At 46.7% G+C, this 10,313-nt stretch overlaps 1 long non-coding RNA gene across 1 annotated transcript; it reads left to right on the forward strand.

The window, feature by feature from the left end:
- The first annotated feature begins 229 nt into the window (after window positions 1-229).
- LOC134929286 (uncharacterized) lies at window positions 230-900 on the forward strand. The gene is made up of 3 exons (XR_010178444.1): window positions 230-318; window positions 478-652; window positions 751-900. It is a non-coding gene; the product is annotated as an uncharacterized LOC134929286 (long non-coding RNA).
- The last annotated feature ends 9,413 nt before the right edge of the window (window positions 901-10,313 follow it).

Raw genomic sequence — 10,313 nt, forward strand, 5'->3', positions numbered from 1 at the left:
GTTTGGACGCTCAATTATCCTATTCCCACTGTAAACTGTATCCCATTTTACATTCCTTTCACAGGATGACTCACATGATTAGAGATGTTAACAAGGAAAAGAGAGTTCAACAGGCTCGTCAATGGATTGCTATTGGTGAAAATTTTGACAATGTCATATTTACAGATGAAACTTCTGTAGCACTTGAGAGGTTTGCAAGGAGGTCCTTCCGCAAACGTGGCCATTTATCATTTAAGCCATCTCCAAAGCACCCATTAAAAGTACATGTGTGGGGTGGTATCTCCCGCAGAGGCCCAGGACCAATTTTAATTTTTGAAGGTACATATAAAGTACAGTAGTAATGTACATTACTATGTTGTTTTTCAATATTTTCTATTTAGAACTACTGTCCAGTGACTACTGTAAGTCTATGGACTACGAGAAAAGGATTTACTGGTAGGTATATAAAATCCTGTTTTTTTTATTGTTCTACGTCAGGTATCATGGATAAAACATTCTTCCAGTCCATGATCATTAATGATACTTTAGTGCCGTATGTAAGAAAGTATTGGTCATCTGGACATCGAATGTTCCAGGACAATGATCCAAAACATAGTGCTTCGGCCAAATTCATAGAGGAAAAAGGCATCATTTGGTAACGCACACCACCAGAGTAAGTACAGTTTTGCCCTGTAGACTGATGCTTCCTGTAAAGCATGAAATGCCAAATATTCCATATTTAAATTCTCTCCCTTTATTGACTTTTCACAGATCACCGGACATGAATCCTATCGAGCTAGTGTGGTCTCAAATGAAAAGTTATATTCGTTCTCAATGTAAGCCAAGGACAAAAGAGCAACTGATTGATGGCATCAATACATTTTGGAAAAACGTACTTACATTGGAGACCTGTAATAATTATGTAGACCATTTATTTTCTGTGCTGCCAGTGATTATAGAAAGAAATGGACAAGCCAGCTGCATGTAATTGGAATGGATCATATTGTCGACAAAAAGAAGGTCAACAGTCATTAGGTCGACCAATATTGGTCGACAGGCCATATGTCGACACATCAAAAAAGACAGTATGCAAACGAATAATGCATAGAATTTGCATAAAGGGCCCTTTACCTATCGTACTCATCCTTTCTGCAAATGCTTGAAATATCAAAATTAGACTACCTGCTTAAATTAATTAATTTGTTATATTTTATCTGTAACATGTACTTCACCCTAGTATTACATTTGTTATGCAATCTTGAAAATTGATTAAAAAAAAAAAAGTAGTCACCTCTGCAACACTGTATTTTGTAATTGTGTATGGATTGTACAAAGCATCCAAGTGATTGCATTCAGTTTTGTCTAACTTACAGTATATTTATACTATTTAGTTGGAATTATTTTATCAATGCAAAGTCTTATAATATGTTCCATTACCTTGTAGCACTATTAGGTTTTAATTAACTTATTCTTTAATGTCACTTTAGACTTCATTCACCTCTGTGCTCTGAGTAACAAATAACCCCAATTTTTGCATTAATAAACTGAGGCTCTGAATTGCTAAAAGTTCACTGTTTATTTCAAATTCCAGGACAGCAGCCCTTCCCCCACCCAGAATACACGTTACTGTGCTGTAACTCTATTCCCCAAGGAATCTACTTCAAAGGCCTCTCACACTGAGATTTTCACACCTACACAATTAAGAACTGGACTCTAAAGCTGGCAATACTGTACATCAGAATGACCTGAATACGATCACACACACATAGCGATTTGGGCTGCTTTTCTAATTGATTTGCTGAGTCACTTAGAAATACAGCACAAATCTCTATGTGTGTATGGACTATAGCGATAGTGATGTGCGTCCCTGCATGCTTGAAAGATCTAGTCATCACCCATGTTTTCTCTATTGCAAACACGGGCAGTGACAGATCGCTCAGCACACATCGCTGGTGCAGCTCTGTGTGCTGAGTGATCTTGCTGAGCCCGTGTGATCACCGATATCGCTGGGCAGAAAACAGTCAACATACAGTGGCGTAACTACTGCCCCCGCAGCCCTCGCGGTGGCTTGGGGGCGAGGGGCTGCGGGGGCGCCACTGATTTAGTGCAGACTGACATGCGGACGAGCGTCCGCATGTCAGTCTGCGGTCTCGTTTCCTCCCTGCTGTTAGGAGGGACACAGAGGGCACAGTGCGCGCCTCTCCTGTGTCCCTCCTGGGTCTCCGGCGGCCGCGGGTCTCATAAAGGAAGTGCCGTTCGTGAGCACTTCCTTTATTACAATGACCCGCGGCCGCCGGAGACACAGGAGAGGCGCGCACTGTGCCCTCCGTGTCCCTCCTAACAGCAGGGGAGCGGCGGCGGCTGCGGCGGCGGAGGAGGAAGGGGGGGGGGAATGACGCACTGAGGGGGCATATCTGGCACTGAGGGGGCATATCTGGCAATGGGGGAATATCTGGCACTGGGGACATTTATGGCACTGGGGGGAATATCTGGCACTGGGGACATTTATGGCACTGGGGGGAATATCTGGCACTGGGGGCATATTTGGCAGGGAGGGGGGGGAGAGAATATCTGGCACCGGGGACATTTATGGCACTGGGGGGAATATCTGGCACTGGGGCATATGTGGCACGGGGGGGGGGATATCTGGCACTGGGGCATATGTGGCACTGGGGGGGGCAATATGTGGCACTGGGGGGGAATATCTGGCACGGGGCATATGTGGCACTGGGGGGGAATATCTGGCACTGGGGCATATGTGGCACGGGGGGATATCTGGCACTGGGGCATATGTGGCACTGGGGGGGGGGCAATATGTGGCACTGGGGGGGGAATATCTGGCACGGGGCATATGTGGCACTGGGGGGGAATATCTGGCACTGGGGCATATTTTGGCACTGGGGGCAAATGTGGCACTGTGGGGGAATATCTGGCACTGGGGATAATGTGGCACTGGGGAGGTATATGTGTACCTGGCACATGGGGGGGGCTATATTTGGCACTGGGGGCATGTGAGTACCTGGCACCGTGGGGGAATATCTGGCACTGGAGACATATGTGGCACTGGGAGCACAGCCCTAGCAACAAGGACTACCTCCTAGCAACGAGCATGACACCCAGTGCATGAAACCCCTGGCAACAAGCATGACACCCAGTGCATGAAACCCCTGGCAACGAGCATGACACCCAGTGCATGAAACCCCTGGCAACGAGCATGACACCCTGAGCATGAAAACCCCTGGCACCGTGCATGGAACCAAGAGCATGAAACCCCTGGCAACGAGCATGACACCCAGTGCATGAAACCCCTGACAACGAGCAGGTAATTGAAAAGTAATTAGAAGCCTTACTGTAGGACTTAATGTGTAATGGGCATTACGGTGTGTGGCATAATGTATCACGGACATTGCGGTGTGTGTCATAATGTGTCACAGGCATTACGGTGTATGGTATATTATATCGCGGGCATTGTGATATGTGGTATAATGTCTCAGGGTCATTGCAGTGTGTGGCATAATGTATCACGGACATTGCGGTGTGTGTCATAATGTGTCAGGCATTACGGTGTGTGGTATACTATATCACGGGCATTGTGGTATGTGGTATAATGTCTCAGGGTCATTGCAGTGTGGCATAATATATAACAGACATTGCGGTGTGTGGCATAGGGTATAACGGGCATTGCGATGTGTCACAGGCATTACGGTGTATGGTATACTATATCACGGGCATTGTGGTATAATGTCTCAAGGTCATTGCAGTGTGTGGCATAATGTGTCACAGGCATTGTATGTGCTATAATGTATCGGGCATTGCAGTGTGTGGTATAATGTATCACGGACATTGCAGTGTGTGTCATAATGTGTCACAGACATTGTATGTGCTATAATGTATCAGGGGCAGTGCAGTGTGTAGCATAATGTATAACGGGCATTGCGATTCCTGTCATAATGTGTCACAGGCATTACGGTGTGTGGCATAATGTGTCGGGGGCATTATGGTGTGTACATACTGTGTCATGTGCATTATTGTGTGTGGCATACTGTCTAAGGGCCATTGCAGTATGTGGCATAATGTATACTGGGCATTACTATAAGGAGGAAAAATTACAAATAATGTAAGGGGCATGAATCAGGATTATTTTTCTTTCCTGTGGTGGCCAACGTCTGGGCGTGCAGGTTGCAAAACTGGGGTATAAGGTAGTCTTTTCCTGCAATGCCACGCCCATTCCAACGAAACCACGCCCATCCCAACGAATCCACGCCCCCTTTTTTGCTGGCGCGCGCATATTTACCCCTTTATTCCTCCCAATTATGGGGGATGGGGGGGGGGGGGGGCGCCGAAGAAGTTTTTGGCTTGGGGGAGATAAATTTCTAGTTACGCCACTGTCAACATAGGTAAGTATGTGTGTGTCGACATGTGTGAAATAAAGTTTTACTGTCACGGTGTGTGTCTCCTGTTTTTATTTGGGTATTTTTTTTCCATTAGAACTACAGGTACCAGCGGGCACGTTTTTCTCCCGCATGCTGGTACTTGTGGTTCTCCAAGTACCAGCTTGCGGGGGAGGCTTGCTGGGACTTGTAGTACTACTGGAAAAAACAATATTCTTTCAATTTTCTCAAGGCTATCAGCCCCCCATCCGCAGCCTTTGGATGGGGGGACAGCCTCGGGCTTCACCCCTGGCCCTTGGGTGGCTGGGGGGTGGACCCCTTGATTGAAGGGGTCCCCACTCCCCCAGGGTACCCTGGCCAGGGGTGACTAGTTGGATATTTAATGCCATGGCCGCAGGGCACTGTATAAAAGTGACCTCTGGCTGTGGCATTATCTGTCCAGCTAGCTAGTGGAGCCCGATGCTGGTGTAAAAAATACGGGGGACCCCTACTCTTTTTGTCCCCCGTATTTTTTGCACCAGCACCAGGCACAGAGCCCGGTGCTGGTTTTAAAAATACAGGGGATGCCCTGTCCATTTTCCCCCCGGATTTTTAGAACCAGGACTGGCTCGAAGAGCCCGAGGCTGGTTATGCTTTGGAGGGGGGACCCCACGCAATTTTTGGGGTTTTTTTTCCCATCCCATTAAAAAAAAAATATATATATATAATAATAATCTTTTTAAAAATATATAAATAATACTTGTGCCTCCAAAAAAGAGGGCAGTGGGGTGCTGGCAGTGCGGGAGTGCCAGAAGTGTCCACTGTACCATCAACCAAGTGCAAGGAGGACATCTCCCGCACTACTGACACTCCTGCACTGGGGATACTGCCAGCCCTCCTGCACTGATTACACCACCTACACCTCTGCACCGAGGACACTACTGGCACTCCCACATGTATTGGAGATATATTAATACTTCACAATTAGCTGCCACTGCTGATATTCCCGTGTGCCTGATGGATAAATTGCCCTGCACATACAGATGTCCATGTAGCTGCCCACGGTGCTGTTGGTGGCTAGAGGTGGGAGGAGAAGCCACCGGCATCCTTGACTCTGCTGACCGGAAGTCTGACCCGGTCACATGCTCGTGGCCAGGGGTTACATGCTCGTTGCCAGGGGTTACATATGCTTTTTGCCATAGGGGTTATATGCTTAGAGCCAGGGGGTTACATGCTCATTCTGGGTAGCGCTGGGTAATGGTCTAGTAATACCCCTGGCATCTGTCTCCTATAAGGGCCGTCTTCCAATGCGATCTGCATGGAATCTGCAGCTTCCAGTAGTAGGTAGAGCCTAAGCATCTATTGTGCCAGTGCTGCGCCCCCCCAGGACTCAGCTATCCAGGCTGCAGCCTTATGGCTGATCAGGCCCTGGGTCTCATGTTTCTTCACCCACTTGTATGGCAGGCAGAGCACCCAGTGACTTATTATGGAGCACAGCCCAAGCACTGGACTGATTTGTGGCAGACAGGCACAGCACCCACTTGTATGGCAGACAGAGCACCCAGTGATTTATTATGGAGCACAGCCCAAGCACAGGACTGATTTGTGGCAGACAGGCACAGCACCCACTTGTATGGCAGACAGAGCACCCAGTGATTTATTATGGAGCACAGCCCAAGCACAGGACTGATTTGTGGCAGACAGGCACAGCACCCACTTGTATGGCAGACAGAGCACCCAGTGATTTATTATGGAGCACAGCCCAAGCACAGGACTGATTTGTGGCAGACAGGCACAGCACCCACTTGTATGGCAGACAGAGCACCCAGTGACTTATTATGGAGCACAGCCCAAGCACAGGACTGATTTGTGGCAGACAGGCACAGCACCCACTTGTATGGCAGACAGAGCACCCAGTGACTTATTATGGCAACACAGCCTCAGCGCTGGACCGATTTGTGGCAGACAGGTGCAGCACCCACGTGTATGGCACACAGAGCACCCAGTGACTTATTATGGCAACACAGCCTCAGCGCTGGACCGATTTGTGGCAGACAGACGCAGCACCCACTTGTATGGCAGACACTGTCGATCTTCAGACCGGATCCCAGTGAAATATATGTGGTATTGAAATACCAAAAATTCTCTCTACTCACACCTTAACCACCAAACAATTGCAAAAAATGACAAGTATCAATAGTGCCTTTTAGTTAGTATCATAATTTCTATATTGAATCTCTGTGTGGAGTTTGTATGAACTCTTCATCAGCACATTATCAATCACAAGGAAAAAGATTTTTTTAAACATATAGGCAACATTGAGCCAGGTACATGTTGGAAGTTAGTATGAGAGATGTATTTGAAAAATATTAATACTTCACAATTAGCTGCTGCAGCTGATATTCCCGTGTGCATGATGGATAAATTGCCCTGCACATACGGCTCATGGGGGTCATTCTGACCCGATCGCTGCTGCTGACCAGCCGCTGCGGGCCGTGTAGTAATGAGTAGCTCCCGGCCAGCACGCTAAAGCTGCGCTGGCCGGGAGCTACTCCTGAAGTACAAAAGCATCTCCGCTGTGCAATACTTTTGCACTTCTGCAGGGGGGGGGCGTAACTGACCTGCGGGGCGGACTGGCCCTGTGCTGGGCATCCCCCGCATGTCTCTGTTCCTGATCGTAGCCCTGCAAAATTTTGCAGGGCTACGATCAACTCGGAATGACACCCCATAGCTGCAATTTTGTTAGCAGATGGGCAAAACCATGGGGGTCATGCAGGCCTGATTGCACGCTAGGTTGTTTTGCTGAGCTGCGATCAGGACATAACTGCGCATGTGTGTGCCCCGCAATACGCAGGCGCGTCGCACAGGTACAAAGTGGATCGTTGCTGAGCAATGGATTTAATGAATAATCCATTCGCACAGACAATCGCAAGGAGATTGACTGGAAGAAAACATTTGTGGATGTCAACTGACCATTTTCTGGGAGTGTTTGGAAAAACGCAGGTGTGTCAATGCGTTTGCAGGGTGGGTGTCTGATGTAAATTCGGGGCAAACACTTTAGCCTGTTCGTGTCCGGAATTGACGTCAGACACCTGCCCTGCAAACGCTTGGACACGCCTGCGTTTTTCCAAACACTCCCAGAAAGCGTTCAGTTGCCACCCACAAATGCCCTCTTCCTGTCAATCTCCTTGCGATCTGCTGTGCGAATCGATTCTTCGTTAAATCCATTGCTCAGCAATGATCCGCTTTGTACCCGAACGATGCACATGCGCATTGAGGTGCATACGCATGTGCAGTTTCGACCTGATCGCACCGCTGTAAAACAACCTAGCGTGCGATCATTTCGGAATGACCCCCATGGTTTTGCCCATTTGCAAATAAAATGCTGCTAGAATCAGGTCTGAACTACTCCCTCTAGAATCTCTTTATCAGACTTTCTGCTTGCTCAGTTTCTGAAAATGCCACCTGCTGTCTGAAAAGTGGTACTGCACTATATTTCAGAGGAGATACACATGGCTTGCCGTCTATATCTTAAGAGGAAATCTTATCTCGTGCCATGAACGGCAGGCCATGATACTTTTTTCAGAAAGGTAATAGTGGACACATCTGTAGCTGCGGAGAAACACTTACGCACAAGGGGAAACGATCGCATGCGCCTCGATATCCAGCTCCCGATTATCCGCAATGAGAACCGTTGAAGAGAGTGAACTGGATATGGTCGGCCTGCCTATTTATGCCCCACACACAATGCAATTCAATGGTCCCTACAATCTCATTGTTCATTGGACACAGGATTTCGGCTTCGCATTATAACAAAAGGTCATAGGTTGATTCATACAGGTGGGCTGTGACTGCTTCCAACTGTTCAGGTGGGTGGGACACTGAGTTTCCCGCCGCATGACTAAATAAGAACAAATAATAGTAAATGGACATAAACTTCTTATGTCCATAACTATTCGCACGAGCGATTAATCCGCTCCAAACCAACACCGGAATATTGCTATTTAAATACTCTTCCGATGGGTACCAAACACCACTGTATGACCCCTGTTAGACCCTTCGTACAATACAAAGAGGGATCTCTCTGTTCAGGAACATGCTATGTTAACTAAACTTTCAGAATCTATCAAAGGGACCATGATCTACAAAATACATTATATAGTGAAAATATGTAACGATTGAGTCGCACGCTATGATCACATAAACTCTACCGTAAATACGCATACCGTGCGCCTGCGGGTGCCCGCGACTGTGAGTATGCGCACGTACGGGAGAGCGCACGCATGCGCAGCACGGACCTGTGTGAGGTGCAAATATGGTAGTGTGCATAGAGATATTTTTCTGACTTTGACAGGCTCAGCTCAGATCACTGATGGAAGCAGGAGGCGTGATGCTGCATCACCTTATTAGAGCTATTGCAGCTGCTTCCAAGTAAGCAGCAGTGATAGCTCCTCCGTTCACATCTGAATCAGACACAAGGTTATTTTTGGTGCAGTCCAAAGAATTGTAAAGAGAGTATTTTCTCTTATTATTTCAAAATTGCCATGTAATAGCTACTTAATAACAACAGAAATTGACATTGTGTTGCAGTTGTAGGTTGACGAAGAGAAGCTAATGAGATAACTTCCAGCATGTTATTAGAATCAGCATCAGAATCAGCTTTATTGGCCAGGTATACTTTCATATACTAGGAATTGTTTGCGGTTATTAGGCAGCACTTACTGTATATAAATAATACAAAATAAATGGATTTGTAAGCATTATATATATATATATATATATATATATATATATACAGTCAGAAGAAAGCAGGCAGCGGCACTCAGGAGACTTGTTCAAAATAGATAAAGTGCAGAAATTTTAATCCATACTGAAATCGGGTGACCAACGTTTCGGGGGCGTGGCGCCCCTTTGTCAAGGTGATACAAACAATAGGAAAAGACAACATACCTTATATGCAGAAGAAGACCTGCGAACGGGACACACGCCGGAGGAGGGGGGTGGGAACTGTCTCCGTCCTACACTCCTCGGACTGTGGTGACGCCAGCGCGTCTGAACCGCATCTGTCGGCACTTCCTGGAGACCGGAGCTTACACGGCAACCATGTCAACCGGCGCTTCCTGGCAACCAGGCTTCAGATAGGCGTCAGCGCTGCTGGAAGTAAACAAAGTGCAACATAGTGCAAATAGACATATACAGTGCCCACAAACAATACATATATACACACACGAGTGGACCACATCATTAAGGAGAAAAACATTTGTTAAAACCATAGTAATTAGTCAAAACAAACTGCATAATAGAAGTCGGGATATGGGACATGGATAAAGATACCAGGGCAGGTACAGATGGCCAAGCTAGAATTGGCATAACTATAAACATTATTTTATACAAATGTATATGGATGTATAAATCCATGTATAGCTGCCTAAGTATGTGGCTTCATATATATAATAGGAGCTGCTCCACCATAATTGGATGGGCCCCGTTATACATCACTAGATTCCAGAAAGGACAACCTAATTGTCAAAGTAGCACTAGCAGATAAATATAATACGTCCAAGATATTACTGAAAGACACTCCATTGAATCTTATCGTTGAGGCCATTAGGTTTAATGGTGTCCAAGGAGTACATCCATCTGGCCTCTTTGCGTAGAAGTTGACCACCTCGATCACCCCCTCTTATAGATTTAGGGATGTAGTCAATAATTTGACATTTCAATTCCTGAAGAGAATGTCTTTGTTCCGCAAAATGCTTCGCTACCGGCTGGTCCGAAGATTTCCCAGAAATAGCATACTTGATGGCCGATCGGTGCATAGCCAGCCATTCATGCGCACAACGCACAGTCTTGCCCACGTACTGCAGCTTGCAGGTGCACGTAATCAGATACACTATGTGGGTGGTAGTACAAGTGACCACATGTCTGATGGAAAACACTTTGCCTGTGGCCGTAGAGATGAAG

Source organism: Pseudophryne corroboree, chromosome 5, assembly GCF_028390025.1.
Source record: "Pseudophryne corroboree isolate aPseCor3 chromosome 5, aPseCor3.hap2, whole genome shotgun sequence".
Taxonomy (NCBI): domain Eukaryota; kingdom Metazoa; phylum Chordata; class Amphibia; order Anura; family Myobatrachidae; genus Pseudophryne; species Pseudophryne corroboree.